Raw genomic sequence first — 14,548 nt, forward strand, 5'->3', positions numbered from 1 at the left:
CTTTTTGATGTGTTCCTGGAGGTGGGTGAATTTTACATCTTCTTACACTGCCATCTTGATCAATCTCTTATTACCAACATCTCTTAATTTTTAAAATACCAGCTGCATATTTTTGAGTATGTTATGGTTCTCAGTTCACATGAGTTAATGGAAGGAGCTTATATTCTATATAATTCAATTTATTACTTTACTGTAGCCTTCATAATCCTAATTGCAGGTTAATAGCAAACTAGTCTTGTAGTACATCTAACCTTACTATGATATATTTCTACAAATTATTATTTTTCTTTTTTGATTAAATATATTCTCCAATTCTGTATTCTACTGAAGAGCTCAAGAATCTGTATAAATATTAACACCATTCTCCATGATCTGTGCTTCTTCCTTCTAATATTGGAGTCTTTTACTTATTTTTTTCTGTTACCATAGCTGCCACTAACAATTTTAGTCTCTTTTGATATACATTGTAATGAACATTTTGTATCTGAAAATTTTCAATTGAATGTTAATAGCAGTCTTATGGAAGTTGTTGTGTGTATTAAAAATTCATATTTCATTGGGATAATATGTTGTATTTAATTCTTTCAAATCAGAGGAATTCTAGGTATCTTTAAGTAATGTGATTGTTTTTTCTAAAATTATACAGTGAATAACTGTTTTAAGTATAAGCTGAAAAAGGGAGCATTCTTTGGCTAAATGCTGTACTATGATTCTGAATTACTGTCCTAATATGAAGTAACTTTTTGAGATTTTTTTTGATTTTTGAGGATACCATGACAGTAAACAAGTATGATATTTTGATGCAGTTATTTTCATGCAACCTTAAAACATCAACCCATTCAGCTTTGTTCTTAAAGAAAGATTACCATATTAAATTTGAAATAAAATATTACCACATCCCCTTGAGTTTTCCTTGCCCTAAGATTGGGTGTGGTTTAGGAACCATATGGCACATAAAGCACATATCACCTAGAGACATATAATTACCATACATGCTAATCACAGAAAACCTTATTAAACATTCTAAGCAAACAGTCTCCTTATTCTCTTAAAATTCACTAGTATCAATAATTTCCCTGATTTTTCTCAGAGCCATCTGCAAAAAAATATTTAAAATTTTTTAAACAGGGAGTTCATTATATTTGGGAAGAGAAATTAACAAAATAAATCTCTCAAGTAGATACATTCCTGTAAAAATTATTTTAAAAGGTGATTTTTAAAATTCTACTAACATATAGGCAGTAAAGAAAACTAATAGTTTACCTACAAAAGAACCAAAGTCAGATAGTTTCATATTTCTCTGCAACAGTAAAGACAAACAGAAAGCTATTCTCAAACAAGCAAAGGCTTTGCGAATATATTATTCATGTGTCTTTTATAAAAATAATTACTCAAAAACATAGTCCAACTACATGAAAAATTGATTAAATCTTAACAGGTCAAGAAAGGAGAAGTAGTATAAAAGGACAGCTGGTAAGTCTTAAAAATCAATGAGTCATGTAAGATTAAGTATAACTTATATGAATATATTAAAAATAAATGAGAGCTTAAAAATTCTTGAAAAGGAAGAATTACATGCTAAATTAAATAATTGTACCAAAATTGGTTTACACTCCCTGATTGAATGAACAGAACTCAGAAAATGAGGAGGACAGAGTAGAAATAAAGGTGCTCTAAATCACTCATAATAATGAATATAGTAATGACATCTTAGGTGTTTTCTTCCCAAATGTAGTCCGGGGAATTTCTACACAAAACAAACACTTTTAATTTTAAAACAAAATACAATTTTAAAAGGATTGGAATCAAGTTTTGGTGGCTCTTAATCTAATATATTCAGTGTGCTTTAGTGCAATCAATAAGATTAACAAAGGGCAAGTTCTTTGGTATGTTCTTGATGGAATTACAGACTCGAAAGCAAACTTGGAGGTCACCTAATTCAGTCTCCTATGAGATGTCTAACTTTACTTGTTGTTATTAATTTATCTTAATAAAATGGAAATTTTTATCCATGTTGGAATAAATCAACTTGGTATACAAATTGTTTGACAGTTATAGCAATGTAATCATACTGAAAACATTACTAACTGCCTGGGGCTAGTCCTTAATTTGATAGTTTATATAAATAAAGAAGAGATATTAAATACTGCTCATGTGGTGAAGTTACCAGCTTGAGGCAAAATTGTATTTTTCCCTAGATTCAAACATCTTAGGCCTGCCTGGAGGCCTCAAGAAAACTGTGAGTATTTCCATGCCAACAACTATTGTCTTCTTTACCTAGAGCAGGATTTCTGAAACATTATTTGACCAAGGGATATGTTAGAAAGCTAATCTTAAACTAAGCTTTTATTTGACCATTTACTGCCTTGAGATGCCCTGTGGTACCTGTTGCCTCTATCATGTCCTCTACTGCCTTTTACTGTATGAAAATTTCCACAAATGACTGACAGTGGTCTTCTAGATACTTTTCTTTGATTAATATGGTGGGAGTCAACATGGCTTATTGTTTTTCAAAATCCTAATTCAAACAGTCCTATTATACAGGTTTCTTGGTGCTCTTTCCCTGAGTGATTCTTTGAGTTAAGGATGTATCTGAGCATGGACATACTTACTTTTACTTTTTAGTGCTGGCTTTCCTATACATTATCAGTGGGAGAAATGGCAAGTACTTTAGTCATTACTCAGAGGTACCTACTGGCCCTCACACACACATGATCTAGTTCAACAGGACACAATTTAAATTATAATGTGATGAATCCCGATAATAGTCCATGAAATATAATGTATCCTTGGCTTGAAATAGACATAAAAATAGTAAAAGCTGATGGAAATAATCTAAATATAGTTTATATGTTTTTAGAAAACTCATTTTAGAAAAAGCAAAAAATAAGTCAAACAAATGAAAACAGTTGCATTAAAACCCAAATAAATGAATAACATAAAGATAAGATGACTTCTCTTAAAATGCTTATTATAAAATATGATGTACTTCTGTTTTAAACTATAAAATGTATGTTGATTTTAAAAATAATTTTTATCCTTGATAAGGGTTATATCCTCAACTTTGGTGAAACATCAAATCTATCCTTTACTATTTCCATTGTATTTTTCACACAGATCCTCATCAAAGTAAAGAGGAAGGCAGAATACATATTTTCCAATATTTGTGTTATCTTGACTAGTCTAATTCAAAATAATTTTTAGTTAAAGTTTTATAAGAGTTATGTTTTTGTTTTGAGTTTGATGTCTTAAAAAGGAAACACTATCAGTGACCATGGATATAGAAGCCAAGAATTTTTGTCAGAGGAAAATATTATAACACAGTGCAAATCTCTTAGATGCTATGTGATGGTAGCAGAAACATTTCTGTTATCTCTGGAATTAAATTCAATCAAAAAGTCACTGAATGTAAGAAATTATATGTTATTCTTAGGATATGGCCTCCAACTAAAGTTTCCTTGATAAATCATAAAATCTTATCAACTGGCAGAAAATTTGCCTCATTCTTCCATTCATTGACAGATTCACCATGTGTAATTTCATACAAAAAAATCTATAGAGAACATATGTCTAAGCTGCCATGGGGAATGTGTCATTAGACAACAGATGGATGGAAAGTGAAACTTATGAAAGAGCTCAAAAATTTTTGTATTTTGTTATATGAAAATTGCTTTATTTTCCTATGTAGAAAAATGTTTTTTTCTTGGAATTAACTTTTATATGGTCTAGTTTTACATGAGCAAATATAATTGACATGGTCAAAAGTAGTATAAATGAGGATTAGATAATTTTAATGAGGTAGATGTACATTTATGTACTGCTAATTCCACTCTATTTTGCATGCAATGACTATATTTTCTAGTGCCACAATTCTGATATATGATACAGCCCTTGTGATATTTTTCTCAAATATTGCAGTTTCAATCTTTTCACATATATAAAAGCATATTAAACATTGGAATATTTGGGTAATTGCTTTTTGGTTTTTAATTTTTTATTTATTTTTATTTTTTATTTTATTACAATATATTTATTTTATTTTATTTATTAAAGTATAGTTGATTTACAATGTTAGTCCATTGACATTTAAGGTAATTATTGATAGATATGTACTTATTGCCATTTTAAACCTTGTTTTCCAGTTGATTTTGTGTTTCTCCAATGTTTCTACTTTCTCTTTTTGTTTTTCTTTTTGTGGTTTGATGATTTTATTTTGTATTATGCTTGAGTTCTCTTCGTTTTGGTTTTTGTGAATCTATTGTATGTTTTTGATTTTTGGTTACCCTGTTTATCAAAGTATGTTAACCCATTACTATATCTACTTGCTTTAGACTGGTCATCTCATAGACTCAAACACATTCTGGAAAAAGAAGGAAATGTCTACTTTTTCTTACTCCCCTTCCTCACATTTTATGATTTTTATCTCCTCTTTTACATTTTCATGTTTATTATTTTGCTGTTCAATGTAGTTAACATCACATTCACAATTGTGAATTTTCTCTTCTATAGATTTTTGCTTCTTTTCTATTTAGAAAAGAACTTTCAATTTTTCTTTTAGGATAGGTTTATTATTGCTGCATTCTTTTAGTTTTTGCCTGTCTGATAAATTATTTACCTCTCCTTCTATTCTAAATGATATCTTACTGTGTAGAGTATCCTAGGTTGCAGATTTTTCCCTTTCAGGATTTTGAATATATCTTGCCACTCCCTTCTGGCCTGCAATATTTCTCTGGAGAAATCAGCTGATAGCCTTATGTGGGGTTCCCTTGTAACTGACTCTTTGTTTTTCTCTTACTGCATTTAGAAGTCTCTCTTTAAATTTTGCCATTTTAATTATGATGTGTTTTGGTATGGGTATGTTTGGGCTCATCTTGTTTGGGACCCTCTGTGTCTCCTGTACTTGTATATCTGTTCCCTTCTTTAGGTTTGGGAAGTTTTACCCATAATTTCTTCAAATGCATTTTCTATACCCTTTTCTCTTTCTTCTCCTTCTGGGACCCCTATTATGCAGACAGTTGCATGCTTTATATTATCCAATAGATCTCTTATATAGCTTTCATTTTTTTATTTGTCTTTCTGTCTGTTGTTCTGATTGGGTGATTTCCATTATTCTACCTTTCAGATTACTTATTTATTCTTCTGCATTATTTAATCTGCTATTTATTGCCTTTAACTCAGCTTTTGTCTCAGCAAATGACTTTTCTAATTTTAATTGGCTCCTCCGTATAGTTTCTAATTCCTTGTTACAGTAATCTGTATTACTATTGCTAGCCTTTCTTAATTCCTTCAGTATTTTTATTATCTCCTATTTGAACTCAAGATCTGGTAGACTGGAGACATCTGTTTCACTGTTTGTTCTTTCAAGGGATTCTTTTTGTTCTTTTGATTGGGAGTGGTTTCTCTGCTTCTTCATTTTACTTAGATTTCTCTGACTCTGTAGGAGCTCTCCACTGGGCCCTTTTCAGCCATGGGAATGTAAGCAACCTGCCCAGGTGTCCCTCAGGTGCTGTACTCTCTAAGCCACCAGGGCACATCCACTGAAGTCAGGCATCAGGACCCTTTGTAATCATGTGTAGTTGTGCAACTGGACCCACTGTGGGAGCTATAGAGTCAGCCTAGACCCCTGCCCCACCTCTTCATGCACAGGCCAGCAATGCCCACACTTGCTAATGCCCAACATACCCCAGCTGTGCACCAGTAATCTGCTCAGATGTCCTGCAGGTGCTGAGCTTGCAAAGCCACTGGCAGCATAAATCCTCCAAAGTCACCTGTGACAAGGCTCAGTTTCAGCCTCACTTCTGAAGTTGTGTGGCCCTTGGAAATCAGCTAAGATTTCAGCCCCACCTCCATTTGGGGGCAACCTGCTAGTGCTTGGAGGCTCCTAGAGCTCACAGAGCTCTGTGAGCATGCTGAGAAGGGGGCTGCTATGGCAAGGTCCCACCCCTCCCTTAATGCCCATTAACAATGGGGATTTTTATGGCAGATTCAGGCTCTATTGCACACACTCCTGGTTGCGGCCCATACCACAATCCAGACCCTTCATGCTTTCTCCATGCAGCCAACACCAGTCCTCTCCCCAGGTTTGTCCTCTGAAGCTCAAGTTTCAGCATACAGCCTCTATGTGCACCTGCAGACACATGTTCTGGGCTGGGGAGTGCAGTGAGGTGGAATGGACCCTCTGCACTGGTCTCTCTCTGTTCTGTCTGCCACAAACCAGCTGCTGCAATCTCCTCCAAACCTCTGAAGCTCCCTATCTGTCCCAGATGATCTCCCTGATGATGAAGGGGGGTGCTTCCCAGGGTAAGGGAAACTTTCTTTTTCCATATATCCCTCCCAGGGGCACAGGCCCCACCCCAATTTTTTCTTCTGTCTTACCCAGTTATGTGGTGATCTTTCTTATAGTTTAGATTGTATGAGATCTTCTGCCAGAGTTCAATAGGTATTCTGTGAGAATTTTTTCACATGTAGATGTATTTTTGATATATTTGCAGGATGAGGTGAGCTCCATGTCCTCTATTCTGCCATCTTGATCTCACCCAGGTTAATTATTATTTTGGTTGAATATTCCTTCACTACTAACATTACTTAGCAAAAGCGTCATGAAACAGTCCTTGTCAATAATTTTTTTAAAATTGATATTGAAAGAGCAATAACCACAGTAATCTCTGAGCTATAATTCAGCTTATCATTAAATGACTACCAATCACAAGAACTCAGTTAGCAGATCAAATCTTTTTCATTGTGAGTAACAGACTACTTAATTTGATGTGCAGGAGCAATAACAAGACCTTTACTACATCCAATGCTTTATATTATTCACATTATTCCATATTTCAATCAAAGCTTGATAAGGAGTTCTCTAATTTTCCTGGTTTTTCCTGGGAGTGCTATATGGTAACATCACTTTGTAAAATAACACTTGCACTTTTATTTTATGACTTGAACATTATATATTAAGTAATTGTTTTCAGGATTAAGCAGTTTCTTAAAAAATCAAACACATCTAATGTATAATCCAGTCATTCCACTCATAGACATTTACTCAAGAGGAAAAAAATAACATATGCTCATACAATGACTTGCACATAATTGTCATAGCAGCTTTATCTCTAATAGCCTCAAACTGAAACCAACCCAAATTTCTATCCACAAGTTAATAGATCAACAAACAATGGTATATCCACACAATGGGGTACTACTCAGGGATAAAAATAATGACTATTGATACAGATAACACTATGGATAAATTTCAAAATAATTATGCTAAAAAAGCAGTCAGACTCAAGAAAGTACTGTATGATTCCATTTAGATAAAATTCTAGAAAAAGCAAATCAACATATAGTGAGAGAACAGGTGAGTAGTCCCATGAGTATGGGAGAAAGGCCCAGGGAGGATCAAAAGAGTGGGATTACAAGGGGACAAGAGGAAACTTTTGTGTATGTTGGATGTGCTCTCTATCATAACTGTGGATGTTTCAAGCCCCTTTCTCTTTTTCTTCTTTTTCTGAGACCCCTACAGTGTGAATGTTAGTATACTTGATGTTGTTCAAGAGGTCTCTTAACCAGTCCTAATTGTTTACATTCTTTTTTGTTGCTGTTCAGCTTGAGTTATTTCCATTATGCTTTTATCCAGTTTGCTTATCCACTCTTCTGTTTCTTCTAACATACTGTTGATGCCTTCTAATGTATTTTTAATTTCAGTTACTGTATTCTTCAACTCTGTTTTATTTTAATATATCTTTTCTGACTCTTTTAAAGAAACTTCTAATTTCTCACTGTTCATTCATTCCTTTCTCAAGTTTTTTGAGCATTTTTATGATCATTACCTTGTATTCTTTATCAGGGTGATTGCGTTATCTCCACTTCTCTTAGTTCTTCTTCTGGGGTATTATCTTGTTCCTTCATTTGTTACATATTCCTCTGTCACCTCATTTTGCCTAATTCTCTGTGTTTATTTCTATGGATTTAGTAGGTTTTTAATGTTTCCTGATTTTGAAGAAGTGGCCTTATGAAGGGGATATCAAGTAGCACTCTCCCTTCTGGACACCAGAGCTATATTCTCTACGGTGCCATTGATGTGGGCTGTGTGGTGAGTGTGGCTAGCCCCTGGTCCAATTGATTGCCAGGCCCTGCCTAGGGAGGAGGTGCAAGCCACTGGTAGGCAGAACCACATCTTGGCAGGACTGCCTGCACAGCCCAAGGTGTCCCAGCCTTGGTGTTGGCCCACTGTTGGAGGGAGGGGTGTCATGAACTGGCTGCTTGCAGAGAATTCTAGAGCTAGTTCTGCCCCACTGGTGGGTGGAGCTGGGTCCCAGGCTGGCTTGCTGTGGGTCTGGGGGTCCTAAAGCTGGTTGGACCACTGTTGGACAGGGTTGTGCCCTCTGGGGGTGTCTCAGGGTTGGTGTCAAACTGATGGTGGTTGGGACCACTTTCTGACATGGCTGGCTGTGGGTCCAGGGTGTCATATGGCTGATTTTGGCCCACTGATGGTTGAGGTCATATTCTGGCAGTTTTCTGGTGGGCCAAAGGTGTCTCAGAGCTGGAAATTTCTAAGTTTATAGAATTATTATAAGTACGGTTCCCATATACCATAATAATTTTCCTTATTTTAATATGTTACACTGGTAATGTATATTTATCACAATTAATATACCAACATTGATAAACTAAGTAAAGCCCATACTTTATTTGTATTTTATCTATTTTTTTTACCAATCTCTTTTCTGCCCCAAAACACCAGATTACATTTATTAGTCATGTCTCCTTAGACTCCTTTGATTGTAACAGTTTCTCAGCCCTCTATTACTTTTGATGATCTTGATAGTTTTGAGGATTACTGGTCAGAGATTTTGTAGAATTCTCTTTAATCGGTACTTGTCTGATGTTGTCTTTGTGGTTAGACAGATAATGTGTTTTTAGAGGAATACAACAGAGGTAAAGGGCCATTCTCATCACATCATATTAAAAGTACATACTATCAGTATGATGTTTCCTTGTTGAGGTTGACCTTGATAACCTACCTTGAAATAGTGTTAGTCAGGTTTCTCCATTGCAAAGTTACTCTTTTTTTTTTCCTTACTGTAATCTTAAAAGAAATCACAATGTGCATCCCACAGTTAAGGAGTAAGGAATTAAGTTTCACCCGTTTGAGGGCAGATATTTAAATAAATTATTTGGAATTCTTTTTTTTTTAACGTTTTTTATTGATTTATAATCATTTTACAATTTTGTGTCAAATTCCAGTGTTCAGCACAATTTTTCAGTCATTCATGGACATATACAAACTCATTGTCACATTTTTTTCTATGTGAGTTATCATAACATTTTGTGTATATTTCCCTGTGCTATACAGTGTAATCTTGTTTATCTATTCTACAATTTTGAAATCCCAGTCTATCCCTTCCCACCCTCCACCACCCTGGCAACCACAAGTCTGTATTCTCTGTCTATGAGTCTATTTCTGTCCTGTATTTACGCTTTGTTTTTGTTTGTTTGTTTGTTTTTGTTTTTGTTTTTGTTTTTTAGACTCCACATATGAGCGATCTCATATGGTATTTTTCTATCTCTTTCTGGATTACTTCACCTAGAATGACATTCTCCAGGAGCATCCATGTTGCTGCAAATGGCATTATGTTGTCAGTTTTTATGGCTGAGTAGTTTTCCATTGTATAAATAGACCACCTCTTCTTTATCCAGTCACCTGTTGATGGACGTTTAGGCTGTTTCCATGTTTTGGCTATTGTAAATAGTGCTGCTGTGAACATTGGGGGGCAGGCGTCATCCTGAAGTAGGGTTCCTTCTGGATACAAGCCCAGGAGTGGGATTCCTGGGTCATATGGTAAGTCGATTCCTAGTCTTTTGAGGAATCTCCACACTGTTTTCCATAGTGGCTGCACCAAACTGCATTCCCACCAGCAGTGTAGGAGGTTCCCCTTTCCCCACAGCCTCTCCAGCATTTGTCATTTGTGGGTTTTTGAATGACGGCCATTCTGACTGGTGTGAGGTGATACCTCATTGTAGTTTTGATTTGCATTTCTCTGATAATTAGTGATATTGAGCATTTTTTCATGTGCCTTTTGATCATTTGTATGTCTTCCTTGGAGAATTGCTTGTTTAGGTCTTCTGCCCATTTTTGGATTGGGTTGTTTATTTTTTTCTTATTGAGTTGTATGAGCTGCTTATATATTCTGGAGATCAAGCCTTTGTCAGTTTCATTTGCAAAAATTCTCTCCCATTCCGTAGGTTGTCTTCTTGTTTTACTTCTGGTTTCCTTTGCTGTGCAGAAGCTTGTAAGTTTCATTAGGAATTCTGCATAGAGTATTTATCTATTCCCAGCAATTAACTTATTTATTCAATCCTTTATTTATATCAGTATGAACACATGGATATTTATGTCAAACTTTGGGTTAAAATCCAATATTACTTTACTTGTTTTGTTGCTCAAATTGTTCCAGCTGGCTTTGTTCAATGGAAGCTCTTTGAGTTAGCTCCTTTACCCTTTGATATACACCCATCACTTTTTGAGCACTCTCTTACTCTGTGAAAGTACAAGATATTCTAGAATCATGATCTTTATTTTCTTTCCTAGCCCTAGAATCAGCCATCTTATAATAATCTATATTTCATTTTATTGCAGAAATGTATTAGAAATCAAGATTATGGTAATAGATATGCTCATTATTCTTGGAATATCATTGCTTCTGGACCCTCCTAGCTGAAAAAACAGGGCCATGTAAGCCATGTATGTACACATATTTATAAATATTTTTTTATTACAAACATTTGTATCTATATTAAGCAAGCCAAACATGAGTTCATCCTGCTATCTCTAACTCTAATTCATTAACACAAAGATCATTGTATTCTCTTCTACTTGCTTAACTCTGTTCTACTCCAATAGTGAGAAATCTAGTGTATGTTTTGAAAATATATTATTTAATCATCATAAAAGCAGAATTTTTCACTGCTTTCATTAAAGGACCTCAATGACATGGAACATTCTGGTGTGATTTTATTGTTAATGATCTCTATAGTTTCATACACATAATGAACATCTGGCAACAAGGCATTTGGAGTCCTAAGTAACAAGAGAAAGAAAAGAAAAAAGCAATAAAATTTTAACATTCTTGTCACTTTTATGGCTTTAAATATTTTTTCTTTAATTAGTGAATCTAGGAAAACTTTTAAAATGGTAACATTTAATTTTAAACAAGGAAAAAATATGAACTTATAAATATGGCATTATTAATTGTGAAACTTAATGAAACATTTTATGTTTCTAAGTAAATTGTTTACATAATTAAAATCTTTGATCTGTAAGTAAATAATTTAATCATACTGCTAATTAGAGTAAATATAACTTTAATTCAATTATATCAAGATAGCATGGACAATTACCAGATCTTTAGAAAACATTTGCTTGATTGTAAAGTAACCTTAAAAATCTATTTGTGAGCAAATATCTGTTCTTTTATCTTTATGAAGGTTATTAATTCTGAAATCATTTAAAATATTTTATTTACTTAATCTAATTTAACTTATTGTAATAAGAGTCCACTAGAATAAGTACCATCTTAATCAATTTATGTCATCAACTACCTCACTATCAAAAACAGACATCCATAAATCAATAATACCTGCATTGCATGGGGAATATGAATGCTTTATTTTTTTAAAAATTATATAATATAATAGGTTTAATCTCAATTAAAATAATACAAGGTCTTAAAAAATACTCATAAGTGATGAATCTCAAATATTTTATATATTATATATTATACCAGTTATTATTTCAAAAACTAAATATGGTAAATAAAAACTAATTATTTTGCTTGCAAAAACCATGGAGCAGAGAGGAAGCCCCACCTCATATCCTGTATGGGATCTATATACTACAATACCAACCACACTCTATGTCAAGAGGATAAGAGCCAGAACACCCTGAGAAAATATGTGGCTGGTATCCATGGTAAAACCAGCACCCCCAAAACAAACATTGACACAAACAGTCTACACAGGGATGCTCCTACATAAAAAATCCCCTTTGAGAGCACAGTAGATATTGATTTCTCCTAAGTTCATAGAAATAGAGACAATTAAGTAAAATAAAAATGCCTAGGGACTACTCTCAATTTTTTAAAAAAGAGAAATCTCCTGAAACAAAATATAATGAAACAGAGCTTCCCAGTCTACTAGACCCCAAGTTCAAAAAGGAGGTAATAAAAATGTCAACTGAATTAAGAAAAATTATCAATAAAAATGCAGATCACTCTATAAGGAAGTAGAAACCATAAAGATGAACCAATTAAAAATAGACAATTCAATTATTGAGATTAAAACCCAACCCAGAAGCAATAAATAGCAGATCAAATGACACAGAAGAACAAATAAGTGATCTGGAAGATAAAATAAAGGAAATCACCAAGTCAGAACAGCAGAGAGAAAGGTAAATTAAAAAAAAAAATGAAAGCAACATATGAGATCTATGGGGTAATATAAAATGCACGAAACTACACATAATAGGGGTTTCAGAAGGAGAAGAGAGAAGGAGGATGAAAATGTATTTGAGGAAATTATGGATGAAAAGTTCTCAAACCTAAAGAAGTAAATAGATATATGGGTACAGGAAGCACAGAGTGTCCCAAACAAGATGAGCCGAAAAAGACACACAGCAAGATATATCATCATGAAAATGGCAATGGTTAAAGATAAAAAGAGGATTCTAAAGGTACTAAGAGAAAAACAAAGAGTCAGCTACAGGGGAACCCCCATAAGGTTATCAATGGATTTCTCTGCAGAAATGTTGCAGGCCAGAAGGGAGTGGCAAGATATATTCAAAGTCCTGAAAGGAAAAATCTGCAACCTAGGATACTCTACACAGCAAGATATCATTTAGAATAGAAGGAGAAATGAAGAATTTTTCAGATAAGCAAATACTAAAAGAATTCAGCAATACAAAACATAACCTAAAAGAGATACTGAAGGGTCTTCTCTAAATAGAAAAGAAGCAAGAATCTATGGAAAATGGAAAATAAAATTAGGAAAGGCAAATATAAAAAAGGAACAAAGATCATTTAAAATAAACTAGTATGTACATTAAAACAATTGTAAAAATGATTCTAACTACAATAAACAGTAAAAGGATAAGCATGAAGATGTAAATTAGCCATCAAAATCACAAAGTTTGGGGGACAGGAATCCACAAATGTAGATATTTTAGAATGGTTTTGAACTCGAATCACTATTAGTTTAAAGTAAGTAGATATAGTTATGGGCAAACATTCTTGAAATCCATCATAACAACAAATCAGAAGAGTAGAATAGAGTTACAAAAAACAAAAATAAAGGAACTCAAATATACTACAAAAAATTATGAAACCACAAAAAGAAAAAAAAAAGATTGAATTGAGCAAAGAAAAACTACAAAAACAACCGGAAAACAATTAAAATGGCAGTAAGTACATGCCTATCAATAATTAAATGTCAATGGACTAAATGCTCACACATAGTGGCAGGTTGAATAACAAAATAAGAACCTAGAATATATTGCCTAAAAGACACTCACTTCAGGGTGAAAGACACACGGACTGAAAGTGATATGATGGAAAATGATATATCATGCAAATGGAAATGACAAGAAAGTGGGGTAGACTTTAAAACAAAGTTCGCAAACAGAGACAAAGAAACACATTATGTAATGATAAAGGGATCAATACAATAAGAGAATATTGCACTCATTAATATATACACACCCAGCAAAGGAGCACCAAATATATAAAACAAATACTAAGAGACATTAAGTGAGAAATTGACAATATCATAATAATAGTAGGAGACTTTAACATCCCATTGACATCAATGGCCAGAAAATCCAGACAGAAAATCAGTATGTCATCAAAGGTCCTTAATGACACAGTAGACCAATCAGACTTAATTGATACCTAAAGAACAGTACATCCAAAAAAATACACATTCTTTTCAAGCACACATCGGATGTTCTCTAGGATAGAACATATACTAGGTCACAAAACAAGTTTCAACAAATTTAAGAGGATAGAAATTATGTCAAGCATCTTTCTGACCATAAAAGTGTGAAACTAGAAATAAACCACAGAAAGAAAAATGGGAAAAGAATGAACACATGGGAGGAGAGGCCAAGATGGCAGAGTAGAAGGACGCTCGTAGCTCACCCTCTCCCACAAATACACCAAAACTCACATTCACGGACCTACCCAGTCAACCAGAACACCTGCCAAACTCTGACAGAACATCGCCCTCTTCAAAAGACAAAGACGCCACGAATCTGGTAGGAGAAAAAAAAAAGAAAGAAGAAAAAGCAAAACAGTGTGGGACCGGTCCCACAGGGTGGGAGTGGCAAAGGAGGAATAGTGCTCGTTGGCTGAATCTCCCTCTCTCCAACAGAGAGGTCAGCTGGATGGAGGGGCAACCTCCAGGCTCAGATCTGTATGGAGCAGCCCTTGACAGACATAACTAAGTTAAATGGGAGGGGGCGAAATCTGCTTGCAACAGGCACTGGGAGCAGCACAGA

This window comes from Camelus dromedarius, chromosome X (genome assembly GCF_036321535.1).
Source record: "Camelus dromedarius isolate mCamDro1 chromosome X, mCamDro1.pat, whole genome shotgun sequence".
NCBI lineage: Eukaryota > Metazoa > Chordata > Mammalia > Artiodactyla > Camelidae > Camelus > Camelus dromedarius.